This window comes from Melanotaenia boesemani, chromosome 21, assembly GCF_017639745.1.
Source record: "Melanotaenia boesemani isolate fMelBoe1 chromosome 21, fMelBoe1.pri, whole genome shotgun sequence".
NCBI lineage: Eukaryota > Metazoa > Chordata > Actinopteri > Atheriniformes > Melanotaeniidae > Melanotaenia > Melanotaenia boesemani.
In genome coordinates this window covers 23932124-23953414 of record NC_055702.1, presented here as the reverse complement: position 1 = coordinate 23953414, position 21291 = coordinate 23932124, and the positions used below count along the sequence as shown (strand labels likewise).

Sequence of the window (21291 nt, the reverse complement as noted above, 5' to 3'; positions counted from 1 at the left end):
AAGCAAATGTCCTCAGTGCTTCAAAACCTGAAACTCCCAGCAGTTATTTACAGCTGAAGAAGTCCAGGTGCCATCTGTTCAAACCTCACCTGATGATGAGTTTTCTTCTTGGTTTACTGCTTGGTGTGAGGCAGTTTTGGGGAACTTTTTGGTTCGATACAGGAAAAATGAAATTCCTACAATAATGATGACACTGAAAACAGAAATCATGATGGCTATCACAATGGTTCTTTTCCCCGTGTCGTCAGACGGTGTCTCTCTGTTTTCCTTAAGAGACGCTGTTGCACCAGTTTCATCTGTCAGATAAAAGACACTCATTTTAAATATAATTTGTTCTGTTTGTCCAGATAAGACACATAAAAAGATTTTAAAATACTGAAAGGTACTCACGTCCAATCTTTACTTGGATTTTAGCAGTATCCATGCCACAGTTGAAACCTATCTCTACTGTGATATTTTTGTCTGTCATGACTTTTTGGATGGTCGTTGACACATGTGTCCAGTTATCCCCTTTGCATATGTAATTGTTGTCATTTTCACAAAGGTTGACTTGGTTTGAATCACTTTGATCTGAGACACTCCAGGTAAATGTAGTGCCTTCACATCTAGAGTCATTGGTTTGTATGCTGCAGTTTATTTTTGCAGAGTCTCCAGGTCTGACTTCGACTGTTTGGTTGCACAGCAGTTTTACAACTAAATGAGAAAAACAGAAAAAATTTATGTCATTATTAATTTATAATTAATTTAAAGTTATTCTAGAAGCATCTACAGAATATTAACATCTGAAAATACCTTCATCTGATGAGATGCTGTGCTGTAGGACAAAGATGAGACTCAGACTCATCCAAAGGCAGGACATCCTGGTAGCTTTGCTGTCTTCAGATCTAGAAGAAAGAGGAGAAGATAATAAATGTGCTGTCTAAGCAATGATCACCTGATGTCATTAAAAATTTCACATGTGAATTCAGAGAGCCAGTCAAGAAGAAACTCTGCTAGTGAAGATACAGAAACGGTTAAAGTGGTTATGACTAAGTCACTCAACTTCTTATTTCCTTTTTATTTTGCTTGCCTGTTATATTTATATACAGTTTTGAACCCCAGCCAGGAGTTACTGATACTAAAAGCACAGCATCTTTTTCTGACATTAAATCACCAATAATCAGTTCATAAACAGAAGATTAGTACTTGGTGGCTGACAGCACTTAATCTGTAACAACAAAACACAAAGGAACTCCTCTCCTCTTCTACAAGCTTAAAATTTCATTTAAAACTCTGCATCTGTTTGTCCAGAAATAAAATGAGAAAGTGACAGAAGGTATGTCAGATGTTCATTATAAGTTATTTAGGTTCATTCATGCACTTCATCACCAGCCTCCTGGTTTCAGGATGACACTGTAACCCACTGAGGCTCTGCAGGCTCATATTCTTATGATTGGATACTGCAGTGCCTCAAAATGAAACAAACTGAATGTCATTTTGTTTGGATATGACACGAGAGATTACATAATCTGATCTTGGCTGTAAACAGAGCATGACAGGTCTGCAAAACAAACCGAGTAGCTAACTAACGGCTAACATCAAGAGTAACCAGGATCAGTTACAGTAAGATTGTAGGCGGTGCTGGACTACGGTCTTACTGGAGATGAGCACCGAGGGAATTAGCTCATAAACAGAGGAGGACTTTAGATATTATATTGTTTAATAATGGCTGAATCAGTGGTTACAACAGGATTAGCAGGTGAGTAAGTATGCTGCATACTGCAGAAGGTAGTAAAATGGGTTATTAGATGTCAAGCAACACAGTGAAAAACCTTTTCCTTTTCCTAAAGTTAAGTAACCAACTCACATCTAACATGTCCTGCTTGTAGTCAGAGCAGGACATGTCTGCAGTCCAAGCCTGAACTAAACTTCTAAGCTTGTATATTAACCGCTGGATCAGGTTACAATTGAAGATGGTTTAGAAAGTGAAACAGATACAACCCACTGAAAAGCTTATTTCCCTTTTCTAAAGATATTATAAATGTATCTAACATAAACATTATTCTGTCTCAGAACTTCAAGATTTATAATCAACACGTTAAAATGCAGAAAGAATCTCTGAGGTCAAATCTATGCAGACATGAATCCAGGCAACAGTAATTATGTGCATGAACTTTTCTAATAATTGTGGAATGATAGTTATTAGACATCAGGATGGATGAGCTTTTGCTGCATTCACTTAGTAGCAGCATGAAATTAAATTTTCTATTTTTCAAACCAAAAACAAACAAGAGGAGATGTAAGTTACAGCAACACACTCCAGACTAAACAGATGAACCATCTAAAAATGAAAGTGACAGATGTATGATTTATATAGTCTGAAGGACAAAGTACACTGATGAAAATGGTTTGTCATAAAGTTGCAAAATCAACCATAAATAGCAGATTTTTCAGAGTAAATATAACTGCAGTGTTATAAGACAGCTATATAAGGTATATTAGAAAAATCACACTGCAGCTTATTAATAAATTGCTACTCCTTACAAACAAATACAGATGGTTGATTAAAATATATGAATATGTCCTGTGGATAAGCAACACAATGCACATAATGAGTAACAAGTGCATTAATCTCACATTTTGGTTTTATGAAATGACCATAAAAAACACAAATGTTAAATCCAGCTGAAGCAAACTCTACAAGATAGTCTAATAAAACCTGTGCATTAGCTTTGGAGACACATGACCTGTTAAAAAACAAAGTAAAATGAAGACGAATCTGCAGAAATGAAGATGACTTACTTGAAGGAGCGTTTACTTGTCAGGGGATGGTTGGTAATGATCCTGGAAAAACCCGAACAGATTACTCTTGAATGAAGAAGTGTGGGAGTTCCCTTTTGTAAAGTGAAACTTAAAAAAAGGTTGTAAAAGGGAGGGTTATAGACATGTTGCTTCTCACACAGTCAAAGTTCTTCCAAAATTGCCTGTAGGGAATAAAAAGATAAAAATATTAAATGTCACTGACAGCTGCTGACATGTCGGCTCCTGCTCTGCTAACGCTGACTTTTATTTAGTGTAAATGAAAATTCATGGGACTGTGAAGTTCACCGTGATAAAGATAAAAACTTTCCAACAAAAACAGCAACAAGAGGCTGCTGCAGTTTATCTGAATCCATGATTAATTTTTATTTATTGTTGGGGCTTGCTGAGCTCTGTTTGTCCATTCCCATAAAAGGCTGGAAAAGACGTAAACACTAAATGTGCATGTTTATTCACAAAGAGAAGTTGCCAAAGATGGAACAGAAGCGAGCAAAAGAAGCTTCCAGAGTCATTCTAAAGAGAAAAGAGCTTTTAAATTATACATATTTGTGCTTTTACAAATGAAGTGAAATCTATAAAAAATACTTAATTGATTCCCTGAGAGAAATCAAACAATCACAGATTAACTGGCAAAGTTCCAGATGCTGACGGCGGCTGACAGATTGTTCTGTGTTGCAGGGAACCTGAAGAAGCCTCTGACTGAACATTGTTGTTTTCCCCACTGTGTTGTGCAGAGCAGTGGTTCTCAACCTGGAGTCCCTGGACCAAACCCAACTGGGTCCCCCAAAGAGCACAGGGGGTCCCTGGGGCTTTTACTGTTTAGGGCCAGTGTGATGAGCTGAGGTGTGTTGGATTAAGTTTATGTAGTTTTGCAGGAAACAGCATGAGTGTGTAGTAAACCATGTGTACAAGTTAACAAGCACTTATTCAAATGAAGTTCTCTAAAAAATCCTATAAAAATGTTGATGTGCATTTTGTTTTTGAAAGTAAGATTTAACAATGTTAGAAATATGTCGTCCAATTTCACAGATTTGGTCTCTTCATGATGAATTTGACCCTGACAGATATTATCCATGAAGAGATGTAGAACACAACCTCTACATGAGAGCTCCTCAGTCCTTACCCTGTGTGTTTTATACATTTCCCTGCTTCAAATGCATTAAAAGGCTTTTAAAGGCTGATTAAAAAGCTTCTTCAGAACTTAATGACAAGTTTAATGGGAGATCTTTCATTTGAATCAGGTACACTGGAGCAGAGAACTGTAAACCTTCCAGGACAGTATGCTGGTCTGGATCACAGCTATATGATAAAACCAACGTATGCTTTAGATAAACTACCTAACTTGTAAACAGATGCATGTACTGTTTACATTCCCCATTACATTACCATTTTATATTTGATTTTACAAATGCAAGCATTTACCCAACTTTTGATCCATATACACATGTTTACTTTACACAGACAGGTTATTTGTCAAATATTTTACAACATAAGATAACATCATGGTTGCTCTTTTCCTTTCTATTCCTGTGATGACAAGTAGAGAGTTTTAAAAATCAGCCTTATGGAAATAATAAGCCCCAAAGTGCTGACAAAGGAAAAAAAGATTTTTAACGGTGGAAAATAAATCTAGTTGCTGCTGTTCAGCAGCCTGAAACTATTTCTTGTGGAATGTGTCTGTGGAAAACTGGACAGTTTCCAACTTTACACAAAGGTTATGAGTGTAAACCGTTTCTGCTTAAAGGAATCTGCACAGTTTAACACAGTAAGGAAATTTTCCATTGAAAACAAGAAAAGAAAAAACAAATTGGCATCAGTTCCAAATGTGTGGGTGGATGGAACATGCTCGGCATGAAGCCCATCCTGATGATGAAATGTAGAGGAGTGACTACAGTATGTGGAGAAAGCAAAGATGCAAACGATGTTAAGACGTTAAGTTACAGATGGCTCCATAACTGAGTTATAATAATGATAATAATTCTTTTTTACATATATAAACATATATAGATACATAGTTATTTTTTATTTTTGTAAAAATTATACAAACGTTTTGAAAGACTAAAATAAATCAACAAAAACAAGTTACAACCTTGGCAGTATTATGCCTGAAATGAAGAAACTATGCCTCTTTAATGTTTAACAAATACAAAAAATAGCTCTGATGTCTATGAGCTACACTATGCTATGCTACGTTATGCTATGCTACGTTATGCTATGCTACGTTATGCTATGCTACGTTATGCTCAGCTCTTTGAACCACAGAGATTTTCTGAAGAAGAAGAAGCTAAATTTCATAAGGATCAATGCTAGTCAAAGTATCTGAATGATAATATTTTCATTTTGTATCCCTTTCAGCAATAAATGCATCACTTGCCAGCAGGTTTGAATCACAGCTGATAGAAGCTAGAACAGCTTTTCCCAATCTGGGGGTTGCAAGATCATTTCAGGAGGTCGCCCTTGTATGATGAGTCCATGTTAGTTGGGCAGGAAAATTTAGTTTTTAAAAAATGGTTTAATTTAAGGGTATTAAAATAACTTGTTCACAGCAGAGGCACTCATGTCCTTACAACGACTTCTGATGGAATTTCAACTGTCATCCTCTCGAAGACTTTGTATTAACTACAAATATTACCTAAACATTAATTAACCTATTTTATCAGAAACTCCAATCTCCTGACTCATAATTCTATAAATCACATGGGAGAAAGGCCTGAATTTGCTGTTGGTGTTGTTGGGATTTCCACCAGAAGGTTTTAATATCAACCCCTGAAACTTGTTAGTGATAAGACACTGTATCTGTCATGGTGCAACACAGGTGAGGACCCAAGTGCAGGATTTAAAGAACAAAAGATTTAATACACTCATCCAGAACAACAGGAACCACATTAAAGGGGAAAAACTACACACAACAGAGAAAAACTGCATGGATCTGACTAAGGAAACTGAAAACCAAGAGGCATAAATACAATGGGCCTAATCAAGATCAGATGATGTGAACCAGCTAAATGAAAGCAGGTGCAATAATGACAGAAAGCAAAACAGAGCCATGAAGGAAAGGACCCACAAAAAATAAAACTGCTCTGCTACACTGAAGGGAAAAATGAACACTTCTTCAAAATCTGGCAACTTGTTTTAGCTCACTTATCGTTTGAAATTGCAGATTTACTTAAGAGGGGAGGTTTAACTTCTGGTACTAATCTGTTTTCATAATAATAATCATAGGAATGTATCATGATTCACGGTTTATGTTCTTGTTTCATGTTCTTGGTTTCTTGTATTTAGGGTTATGTTAGTCTTGTGTTGCTTTTTGTTTCCTGCTCTTTAGTTCACCTGGTCTGACTTGCTCATTCACTTCACCTGTGTCTAGCTTGTCCTTCAGTGTATTTAAGTCCACTGGTTTCTGTTCTTCCTTGCCGTGTTCATGTCAAACTTTGTTAGTATCAAGGTTTTTGCAACTGGATTCTTTGGTTATGTAACTTAAATTTTGCCTTATTAAAAACTGTTTACCTGCACCGGCCCACCTCCTGCCTCATCAAGCCTGCATTTGGGTCCTTACGTCGACGGCTTCTTGACAAAATACTGATGTGTTTATTTGTTATGTGTATTATGTATAACGTGTAACATGTATATTACATGTTGGCCTATGGCCTTAAGTCCTGATCTTGGTGGTGTCTTGTTATAATCTAATTGTTTTGTTCTTGTTTTGTCCTTTTATTCCTTTAATAATAAATACAAGCATATTGTTCACCTGTTCTTTTGATTCAGCATTTCTACCATTTTGTGTTGGGAGCCATTCTTTTTCAATTCAACCATTTCTGTGCTTATGCAATCCACAACAGCTTGAAGGTATGTGTTTAGATACTATCATGAGCCCACAATTCTACCTGATGTGTTACTTTTGGCATCAAAACAAATTTCTGTCACCAGCTGGATAACTGAAAGCTCCTGTTGTCTTTCTCTTGTTTTAATTTTATGGCATTCTGACCTCATCTTGGTTGTTTGCCAATGTCTCTTAACAGTCATTTAAGTAAAGAGAAACACAAGTAAGGCAAGTAAGGCACAAAACATTAAAAGCATTACAGTGGGATGCAAGAAGCAAGTGCATTAAAAACAAACTTTGAAAGAAATAAAATAAATTAAAAACAGGAAAAAATGGATTAAAAGACCTGAAATAAAATAAAAATAGATAAAAATAGATAAAAAAAAAAGCAGAATATAAAGTGTGGGGAATTTAACAGTTGTTCTGAGAAAAGGAACCAAATAGAAAAGTTTTTAACCCTGATTTAAAACTGCTAAGTCAGCAGATCTGCAGTTTTCTGAGTTTGTGAGGAGCATAAAAGCTGAACGCTGCCTCTCCACGTTTAGTTCGGACTCTGGGAACAGAAAGTAGACCTGACCCTGATGACCTGAGGGATCTGGTTGGTTCATAACAAACCAGAAGATCTTGAATGTATTTTGGTCCTAAAACATTCAGGTCTTTGTAAACTAACAGCAGGATTTTGAATTCAGTTCTTTGACAGACAGGAAGCCAGTGTAAAGATCTGAGGACTGGAGTTCTAGGATCTACTTTCTTGGTCTTAGTGAGGACTGGAGCAGCAGCGTTCTGGGCTAACTGCAGCTGTCTGATGGACTTTTTACGGAGACCTGTTAGGAGACTTTTTAGGGAGACCTGTTAGTCTACTGAAGATAAATGCATGGACTAGTTTTTCTAAATCCTGCTGAGTCATCAGTCCTTTAATCCTCGATGTGTCCTATAAGTGATACCGACTTCACAACTGTCTTAATATAACTGCTAAAATTCAGGTCTGAGTCCAGGACTACTCCCAGATTTCTGGCTTGATTGTTAGTTTTGAATTTTGCTGTTTAAAGCTGAGTACTGATCTTTAATCTTTCTTCCTTGGCTCCAAAATTATAATTTCAGTTTTATCTTCATTTAATTGAAGGAAGTTCTGGCACATGTGATCTTAAATTTGATCGATGCAGTTGATCATAGTTTGGATCGGGCTATAGTCTCCTGGTTAGATGGTTATGTAGATTTGTCTGTCAACAGCATAACTGTGGTAACATATTTAGTTGTTTTTCAAAATTTGAGCAAATGGCAGCATATAGATGTTGAACATCAGTAGCCCCAGTATACAGCCTTGGGGAACCCCACAGGTTAATTTGGTTTGCTCAGATTTATAGTTGCCTATAGACAGGACTCAAACCAGGACTCAAACCAATTAATTGCAGTGCCAGAAAGTCCAACCCAGCTTGTCAGATGGTCTAGTAAGATGTTATGGTCGACCGTGTCAAATGCAGCACCGAGGTCTAACAGTACCAGGACTGAAATGTTTCCGCTATCTGGCAGGTTGTGTGCCAGTGTCAGCATTATCTCCCCTTGGGGCAGTGGCAGCCTTTGGTTACAGCTGATTGTTTCTCCGCAGTGTTGTGGTCCACTGGCCATCCAGACCTGCTGCAGTACTACTGGCCTGTTCTCTCTCCCCATGGGAGGGGTGTAGCTACTGGCACCGGGATTAGCGTGTCCTACGCTATCAGGTGTGGACACCCTGCTGTTTTGTTTCCGTTGGGATTCCTGTCTGCTCATCCTGTCCATCTGTGAGTAGACAATTGATTATTACTGACAATTCAATCTTTCACTCCAGCGTAAGGGGTGAATCCCAGATTGATTACCACAGTGGATGCAGCCCCAGATTTTTGTTAATATTATTTGTATTGTTATGGTTGCATGTTGCTTATTTTTGATTGGCATGTTTTAACCCCTTTTTTGTTTACAGGGCTGAAGCTTCAGTGTAATCTAAACCCTCGCATATGAAGTGTTTTGGGGAATTGTCAGCTTTTTTAAAATTTATTTATTAACTGTGTTCTTTTTAAAAGAAGATTGTAAAAATATAAACTTTTTATGGGAATCCATCTGCCCTGGTGCATTTTATTTTGGACGTACCTTTTAGTTTTATGTTTACTGGGGGTTTAACTCCCCCAATTGGCGTTGTCACCCTCTTTTCTTTTCATTTATAGAACTATTTCTTTTGTAGCCAACACCACCTCACTACACTTGAAATAAAAGTTTTATGTAATCTGTACACAGATAACAAATGATCCAACCAACAACAACAACAACAAAAAACAACTTAGCCAAGTTATGGAAGCACGGTGTGAAAAACTAAGTACATGGTTATTTCTCCTAGGAGAATTAAGAGGGTATGTAGCAACCAGGTGCTGCTAATCAGATGCTCTTATAAAAGCATACCTTTAGACAGTTGCTGGTACCTAGCCCTCACATGCGGCTACGTACCAGCTGTTTTTTGTTTAGTAAAGAATAACATGTCCCTCACTTGTGGTTTTAGTTTCATTTGAAGACTTGGTAAGTACCCTTTTTTCTTTTTTAAAATTTGTTTTGTCTTTATACATAAAACATAGGTATATTTTCTTTATTAAATCATTGTAAATATAGTTAATAACACATAATGTAGAAGAAGGCACATTAACACCTCTTTTTCCTGAGGAAGCTTGATGAAATGAAAAATACTTCTAATATTTCTTTTTTTTTAATTTACAGAAATACTTCATTTCTATGTATTCTGCAGCGCTGGACTGTCCATCAGCAACATAACTCAAAAATATGTGGACGGATTTACAAATATGTTTAAACACCTTTAAATGTCTAAGAATTTAAATATGAAACTAATACAATAAAAAATTCTTTAAAGAACTGGTAATACAGGACAAAAGATGTTCAGTATGGGTCTGTCCCAATCAACTGATAACATGATCCACACCTATTTCCATGCCTTGTGGTCCTGCACACCTGTATGCAGGTTCTGACTTCTAGGCCCGGGGGTGGTGGGCCACAGGTGTGGGCTCTCCCACTGCCCTTCCCCCCTAGGCGTGTGGTGGGTGGGTACCTTCTGGGGTTGGTGGCGGCTCATTGACTGCGGTCACTGTGTGTCCTGGTCATGGGTGACAGCTGCTCCTGTCCTGTCTTGCCCTGGGGGGCCTCCGGGAGAACTGGGGTGCTTACTACAGCCAGTGGCTCACATTATGAAGGGATGTTGGCTTCCCTCTGGACTTACATCCCGGGGCCCTCTTTCTTTCTCTCTTCACACACACACAAACATGTGGGGACTTGGGAGGCGTGCACATCTGGAGCTGTGGGGGTCATACGTGGCCTCCTTGGCTGCACCCTGTGGCAGCTCGCCTCTCAGTTTGAATTACACTTAGACATCAAAACACAAGAACACAACACAACATTTGGGGGGCGGGCCATGTAGTGCATGGAGGGTGGGGCTGCTTTGTGGCCTCGCTTTCGGGATGGCGTGGTTACTGCACCTCAATTTTAATTGCAAACAACACACACTTCACAAACATGAGCGGGGAAGGTGAGGGCAGTGGGATCCTCTCACACCCCAATTTCCTTGGCGCCACCGGGCGGGCAGAGTGAAGAGGGATCGCTTCTGGTCTCTTGAGGTCCTGGGCCCTTTGCTCTGGCCACCCTGGATGGGTTCGGGGTAGTGTTTGTGATGGGGCAGCTTGGGTTCGTGCTCCAGGATTGCTGCCGATGGCCTGGGTCTCTGGGCCACCCTCTGCCTCTAGCCCCCGTAGAGGCGTGGTCACATTTGCATGATCACACTCATCTTTGATCATTCCTCATCCTCAGTATGCTGACACATTAAGTTGGTTTATACACTAAGAACTACTTTTTGTGTGTGTGTGTGCTGTTTCTGGTACTTTGGTTGTTGTTGTGATACATGTAATTGCTTTCTTGATTTCTTTAGGAACTCCTGATGATTGTCAGCTTAGTTTACCTATAAAAGCCGTAGGAACTTCTGTTGTTTCTGTACAGGCGTAGCAGCTGGTTGTCTGGTGTTAGGTTGGCTGAAAGGGTTGTTGCTTCTTTCTACTGTATCTTTGTCTCTATTTAAATTTTTCTGCTTTCTGTTTTACTTCTCTTTATTAGTCTCCTTTTTTGTCTGTGCCCTCCAGTCAATTACATAAAATCCATAATTAAAAATAAGATAAAAATAAATAAATAACTCAGATCACCAAGAGGAGCTTTATACCCATAAAGCTAAAAAAAAAATTTTGTTCATTGCAACACAGCAGCCAGGCCATCATTCTGCCGCTACCATGCTGCACAGGACAAGTAAAAAAATAAATAAATAAAATAAAATGCATCATGTTTATTTATTATTAAGGCTGCTGGTCTCTGCCTCCCAGCCCTAGCCTACCTCTACAGATGAGTGGTGGGCGGTGTGGTTTGGTGAGACGACACTGCAGCAGATGGTTAAAAATGTGGGAAGATCACAGAGAACAGCTTCCCGTCCAGTAAAGAAACCTGAACAACAAATAACTTTTTAAAAAATACTAGTTTATAGCATTGGAAGAAAAAGATGATACAACCCAAGCACGCAGCTCCAGGCGTTAGACTGACGGGACATTATCAGGTCATTCAGGAAGAACAGACGGTAACTTTAACACAAAAGAAAACAGCTTGTCTCATAGTGGACTGATAGATTTACACTCATCTGCTAACATGTGCCCTCTGTATCCACAACTTTGTGAATTCCAGGTGTGATAAAATAGCTTCTTGCATGTTATCTCAGTGGCTTATTGCTCTGTACTGTCCATGATTGCAACACATGCTGTTACGTCCCAGAGCTGCTGGCTTAATCTCATTTATTAATAATTCGTTACACAACTGATTTACAAAACTGCTTCAGTTGGTAAAAATATAAGCGTGGCTGTTTTGTGGGCTCTGGACCCTTGTGCCTCAGGCTCAGGGTAAAACATAAGGAGCAGCCATTATTAAAAGACAAACAGCGCCCTCCTGTGGCTTTATGGAGAATGTCTGTGTGGTCCACAGTTTGTCCTTAACTGGCCCAGAATGACAGATGAGTTGGTAAAAGCAGGACCAGCACCAAGCAGCTGTTCACGTCTTTAAAGGAAAGCAGCTATTTCTTCTCACCACTGCATGTGTCGGGGCTGTGTGTGGCTTTGACTCCGATCTTTGTACTCTGTGTGCAGCAGCTTGATGGCCTGTGGTAAGTCCTGACCCCACAGCCAGTCTTCATACAGAGTTTTCAGGACGGGGTTAAGCTCTGGTAGTCGAACTGGCAGGCTGCTGTAGATCTCTGACCTCCAGCCTCACTCTCCGCCTGACCTCGGCCTCTGAAGCACCCTGTGGGGAAACATGGAACAAAGCAAAGGATAAGCATTGCTTTGTGGCTTTGAACATGCAGGATTGGCCTGGACTTCTATAAAGAAACATTTTGTGGTGGCCAGACAGTTTCTCTGTAATCCTCTCCTCATCATCATCAAGACATTTCCTCTTCATCCCTGGCCAGATGGGTGGAAGGTGTGGGCTGGGTGGCTTCATGAAGCAGTGCTTAATGTCTGTGTGGAACTGCTTCTAGATTCTTCTCTGCCGATGGTCCAACTATTCAATCTTGAGTCTTGTAGTCTTGTCTGTGTACATCCATCTTCCACCAAATTTAACATCCATTTTATTTGTTTATTTATTCATTCATTTATACTATGTATGTACTAAGGAAGTACATACAACAATGCATATTCCTTGCTTGTGAATGCATGGTGAATGCAAAACCAGAAGACTGTTATAAGATTAAAACTATGTCAGCCTCTGAGACAATTCTGGCAGCCTGAATTATTTTTTCAGTGTGTTTATGTCATGCTCATGACATCTAGCAATGCAAACAGTGCAACCATGAAAGTAAAACAGAAACTGGTTTTACACAACATGTGAAACTTCACAGTAATTCACCAAACTGCCTTTTTTCATGTGGCGTGCCTGACTGTCCACGGACATTTAGGAAAATTGCTGCCTTCAAGGCTCATTTATCTAGAGAACATAAGGGGCATAAACTGAAAGAAAATGCTAGAGAGGGAGACATTTGCACAACGCTAACTTGTCAGTTTGAGTTTTGTCATTTTTGTCAGTTTGTCAATAACAATGTAACTTTGACTTGTCTGAAAAATCATAACTAATACAATGTACTGTAAGGGATATACTTATTGGTATACTTATTGATTTTTTCTAAGAACTTTGAGGCCAAATATGACCCACTAAACACCCATGAAAAGTTGTGAAATTTGGCACACACATCAAACCCAAAAATTTCGATGTTCTAAGGTCCGCATAGACTTTAATTAAAAAATGGCTCAACAGCGACACCTAGACACAAAAAAATTCCAAAAATGAATTGGGTCCCGAATGTCTACTTTGACTTATGAAGACGAAATTCGGCACACATGTGTAACACCCCAAGTCGAGCAAAAACTGAATTAAACACAGGTTGCCATGGCAATGGAGTTTCCATCCATTTTTCCCCCCATTTTTTTCACTTTATACTCATCATATTTGAACGAACTAGTCTGAGGGGATTCGTGCTAGTCACTCCAAACTCGGTGGGAAGCTTCCTGACAAGTTGGGGACCAAACACTATTCAAACCTTTCTAATAGGACAAAGCATGTTACCGTGGCAACCGACGGAAAAAAGGCTTCTCGCTATGATAGACGGTTGGCTCGTATCTGCATAGAAACACATGGGATCTGCACCAAAGTTGAGAGTATTCATACTTGTTAGGTCCTTAACACATTACAACACCTGTTGCCATGGCAACATAGCATGTTAGCATGCTAGCAAAAAACGCTAACTAGGTATATCAACATTTCAGATTCTCAGCTAGACATTTTTCCATCTTACATATGTAGCGGTTGGCACCATAGGATGTCGCTGTGTTGATGAGGGCTGCTCCGCTATAAAAGGGGAAGTGGCACTGTAGTAGGGAGTGCCAGTTTCCTGGTTGGAGTTGCCAGGACGTCGCTGGGCCACGTCAGCCTTGGTGCAAGGTGGTTTTTAGTAGCATCAGGTAAATATGTTTTTATATGTTGAATTTTATATGGTGGATGAGTTTTAAGTTTGGTCTGTAATGCAGGGCTGGGATCTGAGTGGTGTAGATCCTGGGAAAAGCATGTTGACTGAGTAATGGAATTCAACGCTGCAGGTATGTTGTGAGTATTGTGTTTGAATTAAAGTATTTTCTTGTAGTAACTTTGTATTTCTTTTTCTGCAGCTGTTGGGTACCGTTGCCTGCTGTCCTTTTAGGGTTTTTGTTTTAAAGTTAGTCCGCTCCTGGTCCAATTGTTTGTGGTGGCGCTGATTATACGGGAGGACTAACTGTTTTAATTTTTGTTTGTTTGTTTTGTTTGTTTGGGCATCCCCCTACGAATGAGTTTAACCCTCCTGTCGGTAATCACCCGGAGCCGTGCTACACCCGACTCTTGTGCATGCAGACTTGGGTGTTAGTTTGCAGTGAGTTGTAGTGCAATCGTGTGTGGGTTTGGTTTTGCCCGCCATCGGGTCTTAAGCGGGTTTTTCGCCTTCGTGGTGTGCGTTTCCAGTCGGGTGGGAGCAGGCGGATACCGGGTTAGATGACAGGAGGAGTAATTGGGGGATGACCCCTTATGTTTATGTGATTAATAAATTGAGTTGAACTTTTACATTGTTCTTTATTTTTGCGTTACTTTACACCTGACCCCTGGTAACACATAGCATGTTAGCACATTAGCTAACATGCTAGCAAAAGGTGTATGAGACGGGTGGCGGGGGCCACGAGGTTTGGACCCAATGGGTGCCAGTTTGCCTCTTTAATTTTCTTTGTGGTTTCAGATGTTTTGTTTGCATCAATCCAACCGTTGGTACCAAGACAGCAAGGCTAATGAGCCAAAGAAGTGGGAAGGTGGTTGAAAAGAGGAACAGTGCAGTCAATCCTCACGTTTGCGCTCTTCTCAGGCATTTAATGGACTAATAAAGTATTTCTATTCTATTCTAAAATGAGAAAGCTTTACTTAACAATAACATGTGGAAAATTGTTTCAGGGAGTGTCTTTATTTTTTCTGTTTTAAAGGGGTTCTTACCTCCTTTGTTGTTGTTGGCTAGCGAGCTCTGTTACAACGTTCTTTATAAAGATAATACCTTAAGTCCAAACTTTAAATGGATCTTTAAGCCTTGTGCATGTCATTTAATGTTTATACGTCAGGTTAATAAATGCTTGCTCATCTGTTAACTACAGTAATATTTGTTCATATTGAAATGATACTTATAAATATGGCAGTTGTAATATTTCTTGAATTTGTGATGCTAAGACTAGCCATGTTCATGTGTTCATATGGATAAACTTTTTAGATTATATTTTGAGGAGTTGAGAAAATAGCTTTTAGGATTTTAATGTGAACTTCAAAAGAGTTTTAGTAAAGACTTTTATTTTGCAGTGAATATGACTCTGGTAAAATACAATGCAATATGAATTATTTTTTAGATTAACTGAGTATGGTCTAAATTAAACTTCATATTATGCACACGTTTTAACACTGTTAATGTATAGAAAAAAAAACTGTAAACTATAGTAAATTTGTTACAGTGTGGGGCTCTATTACATATGTTCCCATTGAAATATAAAACGGTTAATCATGTTCATGAAATGGGTGCAAAGACAAAGAAATTCAGCTCTTTTATTCATTGCTTAATTCACATCTCTTTGCAACAGCTCATTCATTCATGTTTGCTATGACTTCTGGTACTTCCACCTTTATTTAAATACAGTTTTAACTTGATTAAACAATTTTTACATTGAAGATAATTGGAAAAGTCTCCATTGGTGGTCAGAACAGCAAGTAGAGACACATGTGAATAAAAACAACTTTATTTGGAATTCGGCAACATTAACATACACTTTTCACAAAAAAGAAGATAAAATTAGACTTTATCAATCAAATCAAATTTACTTGTACAGCGCATTTAAAAAGCAACCAAAGTGACCAAAGTGCTTAACCATCATTAGAAACTGAAGACAACAATAAAACATTTATAATAAAACAGATTAAAATAATAATCTGGGTAAGTCATTTTTTGAGAAGCTCAGTTTTGTACTATTTCATTTATACTAAAACATTTAAATTATTTTAAAAATCAGATATTGATTTAATTAATTCATTTATTTGATTCACTTTAGTTTAAAATAACTGATAAAGACAACGATTATATGCAGTTTACTTAAATAATTTTAAACCAAAAAAAAAAAAAATAGAAGCTGAGAGCTTCAAAAGATCTCTAACCTTGATGTTTTCTGAGTTAATCACTTTAAAATGTCCAATAAAACAAGTTGTTAGAGTTCAGTAAAACTATAAATGGAGAATAAAAACATGCACGTCTCAGCATGCTGCTGTAGATTCTTCCCAGATAAACAAGAACAATTATTTGCTGATACATGAACGGCTCATTATCAAGCTCGACTTGATCACTCTCATGTAGAGAACACACAAAGACAGATTTCAGAGATAACATAAATTCATTTGTGACCTTGAGATAACATTAGAATAAATAATTTAGGGATTGTTCCCTCTAGGCTTCTGTATAAAATAGCTGCAAAACATCATAAAATAAATGGTTGATGGTCCAGCATCTTATATTTAGAAAACATATGAGTACAGTGAAGCTACATCATCCAAATTATAATATATATACAAAAAAATCTAATAATTATTAAAGTATAAAAGTGAAAAAAAGAAATATATATTTTGATTGTAACACAAGCCAACTGACCTCTTAACACCCCATTCCCTCCCTGCTATACGTACGTCTCCGTATGAAGATGATTGGAAGAAAAGTTCTGCACAGGACTGATTTATAACCGGCCACAGCAGTATGTGCTTACCAATTTAGCTAGAAAGAAAAATAGGCCCAGCTCACTTTATCTTTACATAAGCACACAACCGTAGCGTCTCACATGGAGGCTCTGAAACCGAGAGAAACTAAGACAAAGATCAGTAAAGTGTAGCCTTCAGAGCTCTGAAGATAAACCAGCCACTACACACAATGTGAAAGTGAACCCATGTTTTAAATACCAAAAGTCTGACTTTCCTTAACAGGCACTTTCACAACCAAGTGCACTATGGACCAAGATGTCGGTCAGGCAGGTAAAGTCCTCACAGGTCACAGTGAAGCGATCAGGTGGGTCAGTGGTTCACATGTGACCTTGAACAGTGGAAAGCAAATGTCCTCTGTGCTTCAAAACCTGAAACTCCCAGCAGTTATTTACAGCTGAAGAAGTCCAGGTGCCATCTGTTCAAACCTCACTTGATGATGAGTTTTCTTCTTGGTTTACTGCTTGGTGTGAGGCAGTTTTTGAGAACTTTTTGGTTCGATACAGGAAAAATGAAATTCCTACAATAATGATGACACTGAAAACAGAAATCATGATGGCTATCACAATGGTCCAACTCCCCGTGTCGTCAGATGGGCTCTCTATTCTCTCAGAAGACGCTGTCAGATAAAAGACACTCATTTTAAATATAATTTGTTCTGTTTGTCCAGATAAGACACATAAAAAGATTTTAAAATACTGAAAGGTACTCACGTTGAATCTTTACTTGGATTTCAGCAGTATCCATGCCACAGTTTAAAACAATCTCTACTGTGATATTTTTGTCTGTCATGACTTTTTGGATGGTCGTTGACACATGTGTCCAGTTATCCCCTTTGCATATGTAATTGTTGTCATTTTCACAAAGGTTGACTTGGTTTGAACCACTTTGATCTGAGACATTCCAGGTAAATGTAGTGCCTTCACATCTAGAGTCATTGGTGTGTATGCTGCAGTTTATTTTTGCAGAGTCTCCAGGTCTGACTTCCACTGTTTGAGGGCACAGCAGTTTTACAACTAAATGAGAAAAACAGAAAAAATTTATGTCATTATTAATTTATAATTAATTTAAAGTTTTTCTAGAAGCATCTACAGAATATTAACATCTGAAAATACCGTCATATGAACATCCTACGCTGTGCTGTAGGACAAAGAGCAGACTCAGACTCATCCAAAGGCAGGACATCCTGGTAGCTTTGCTGTCTTCAGATCTAGAAAAAAGAGGATAAGATAATAAATGTGCTGTCTAAGCAATGATCCCCTGATGTCATAAACAATTTTACATGTGAATTCAGAGAGCCAGTCAAGAAGAAACTCTGCTAGATTCAGAAACGGTTAAAGTGGTTATAACTAAGTCACTTAACTTCTTCCTTCCTCTTTATTTTGCTTGCCTGTTATATTTATATACAGTTTTCAACCCCTGCCAGGAGTTACTGATACTAAAAGCACAGCAGCTTTTTCTGACATTAAATCATCAATAATCAGCTCATAAACAGAAGATTAGTACCTGGTGGCTGACAGCACTTAATCTGTAACAACAAAACACAAAGGAACTCCTCTCCTCTTCTACAAGCTTAAAATTTCATTTAAAACTCTGCATCTGTTTCTCCAGAAATAAAATGAGAAAGTGACAGAAGATATGTCAGATGTTCATTATAAGTTATTTAGGTTCATTCATGCACTTCATCACCAGCCTCCTGGTTTCAGGATGACACTGTAACCCACTGAGGCTCTGCAGGCTCGTATTCTTATGATGGGATACTGCAGTGCCTCGAAATGAAACAAACTGAATGTCATTTTGTTTGGATATGACACGAGAGATTACATAATCTGATCTTGGCTGTAAACAGAGCATGACAGGTCTGCAAAAACAACAGCAAAACAAACCGAGTAGCTAACTAACGGCTAACGTCAAGAGTAACCATGATCAGTTACAGTAAGATTGTAGGCGGTGCTGGACTACGGTCTTACTGGAGATGAGCACCGAGGGAATTAGCTCATGAACAGAGAAGGACTTTAGATATTATATTGTTTAATAATGGCTGAATCAGTGGTTACAACAGGATTAGCAGGTGAGTAAGTATGCTGCATACTGCAGAAGGTAGTAAAATGGGTTATTAGATGTCAAGCAACACACTGAAAAACCTTTTCCTTTTCCTAAAGTTAAGTAACCAACTCACATCTAACATGTCCTGCTTGTAATCAGAGCAGGGCATGTCTGCAGTCCAAGCCTGAACTAAACTTCTAAGCTTGTATATTAACCGCTGGATCAGGTTACAATTGAAGATGGTTTAGAAAGTGAAACAGATACAACCCACTGAAAAGCTTATTTCCTTTTTCTAAAGATATTATAAATGTATCTAACATAAACATTATTCTGTCTCAGAACTTCAAGATTTATAATCAACACGTTAAAATGCAGAAAGAATCTCTGAGGTCAAATCTATGCAGACATGAATCCAGGCAACAGTAATTATGTGCATGAACTTTTCTAATAATTGTGGATTGATAGTTATTAGACATCAGGATGGATGAGCTTTTGCTGCATTCACTTAGTAGCAACATGAGATTAAATTTTCTATTTTTCAAACCAAAAACAAACAAGAGGAGACGTAAGTTACAGCAACACACTCCAGACTAAACAGATGAACCATCTAAAAATGAAAGTGACAGATGTATGATTTATATAGTCTGAAGGACAAAGTACAGTGATGAAAATGGTTTGTCATAAAGTTGCAAAATCAACCATAAATAGCAGATTTTTCAGAGTAAATATAACTGCAGTGTTATAAGACAGCTATATAAGGTATATTAGAAAAATCACACTGCAGCTTATTAATAAATTACTACTCCTTACAAACAAATACAGATGGTTGATTAAAATATATGAATATGTCCTGTGGATAAGCAACACAATGCACATAATGAGTAACAAGTGCATTAATGTCACATTTTGGTTTTATGAAATGACCATAAAAAACACAAATGTTAAATCCAGCTGAAGCAAACTCTACAAGATAGTCTAATAAAACCTGTGCATTAGCTTTGGAGACACATGACCTGTTAAAAAACAAAGTAAAATGAAGAAGAATCTGCAGAAATGAAGATGACTTACTTGAAGGAGCGTTTACTTGTCAGGGGATGGTTGGTAATGATCCTGGAAAAACCCGAACAGATTACTCTTGAATGAAGAAGTGTGGGAGTTCCCTTTTGTAAAGTGAAACTTAAAAAAAGGTTGTAAAAGGGAGGGTTATAGACATGTTGCTTCTCACACAGTCAAAGTTCTTCCAAAATTGCCTGTAGGGAATAAAAAGATAAAAATATTAAATATCACTGACAGCTGCTGACATGTCGGCTCCTGCTCTGCTAACGCTGACTTTTATTTAGTGTAAATGAAAATTCATGGGACTGTGCAGTTCACCGTGATAAAGATAAAAACTTTCCAACAAAAACAGCAACAAGAGGCTGCTGCGGTTTATCTGAATCCATGATTAATTTTTATTTATTGTTGGGACTTGCTGAGCTCTGTTTGTCCATTCCCATAAAAGGCTGGAAAAGACGTAAACACTAAATGTGCATGTTTATTCACAAAGAGAAGTTGCCAAAGATGGAACAGAAGAGAGCAAAAGAAGCTTTCAGAGTCATTCTAAAGAGAAAAGAGCTTTTAAATTATACATATTTGTGCTTTTACAAATTAAGTGAAATCTATAAAAAATACTTAATTGATTCCCTGAGAGAAATCAAACAATCACAGATTAATTGGCAAAGTTCCAGATGCTGACGGCGGCTGACAGATTGTTTTGTGTTGCAGGGAACCTGAAGAAGCCTCTGACTGAACATTGTTGTTTTCCCCACTGTGTCGTGCAGAGCAGTGGTTCTCAACCTGGAGTCCCTGGACCAAACCCAACTGGGTCCCCCAAAGAGCACAGGGGGTCCCTGGGGCTTTTACTGTTTAGGGCCAGTGTGATGAGCTGAGGTGTGTTGGATTAAGTTTATGTAGTTTTGCAGGAAACAGCATGAGTGTGTAGTAAACCATGTGTACAAGTTAACAAGCACTTATTCAAATGAAGTTCTCTAAAAAATCGTATAAAAATGTTGATGTGCATTTTGTTTTTGAAAGTAAGATTTAACAATGTTAGAAATATGTCGTCCAATTTCACAGATTTGGTCTCTTCATGATGAATTTGACCCCGACAGATATTATCCATGAAGAGATGTAGAACACAACCTCTACATGAGAGCTCCTCAGTCCTTACCCTGTGTGTTTTATACATTTCCCTGCTTCAAATGCTTTAAAAGGCTTTTAAAGGCTGATTAAAAAGCTTCTTCAGAACTTAATGACAAGTTTAATGGGAGATCTTTCATTTCAATCAGGTACACTGGAGCAGAAAACTGTAAACCTTCCAGGACAGTATGCTGGTCTGGATCACAGCTATATGATAAAACCAACGTATGCTTTAGATAAACTACCTAACTTGTAAACAGATGCATGTACTGTTTACATTCCCCATTACATTACCATTTTATATTTGATTTTACAAATGCAAGCATTTACCCAACTTTTGATCCATATACACACGTTTACTTCACACAGACAGGTTATTTGTCAAATATTTTACAACATAAGATAACATCATGGTTGCTCTTTTCCTTTCTATTCCTGTGATGACAAGTAGAGAGTTTTAAAAATCAGCCTTATGGAAATAATAAGCCCCAAAGTGCTGACAAAGGAAAAAAAGATTTTTAACGGTGGAAAATAAATCTAGTTGC

The 21291-nt window shown here is 38.0% G+C and overlaps 3 long non-coding RNA genes across 3 annotated transcripts; 1 reads left to right on the top strand and 2 right to left on the bottom strand.

Annotated features, from left to right (window-relative positions):
- Positions 1 to 267: 267 nt before the first annotated feature.
- Positions 268 to 2900, bottom strand: LOC121632139. Its single transcript, XR_006008880.1, has 4 exons — positions 2782 to 2900; positions 793 to 884; positions 391 to 693; positions 268 to 296 (listed from the first exon to the last, which is right to left on the bottom strand). It is a non-coding gene; the product is annotated as an uncharacterized LOC121632139 (long non-coding RNA).
- Positions 2901 to 13541: 10641 nt separating this feature from the next.
- Positions 13542 to 13988, top strand: LOC121632141. Its single transcript, XR_006008882.1, has 3 exons — positions 13542 to 13689; positions 13756 to 13824; positions 13894 to 13988. It is a non-coding gene; the product is annotated as an uncharacterized LOC121632141 (long non-coding RNA).
- A 1346-nt stretch (positions 13989 to 15334) lies between these two features.
- LOC121632143 lies at positions 15335 to 19755 on the bottom strand. Its single transcript, XR_006008884.1, has 4 exons — positions 19637 to 19755; positions 17638 to 17732; positions 17236 to 17538; positions 15335 to 17141 (listed from the first exon to the last, which is right to left on the bottom strand). It is a non-coding gene; the product is annotated as an uncharacterized LOC121632143 (long non-coding RNA).
- Between the last annotated feature and the right edge of the window lie 1536 nt (positions 19756 to 21291).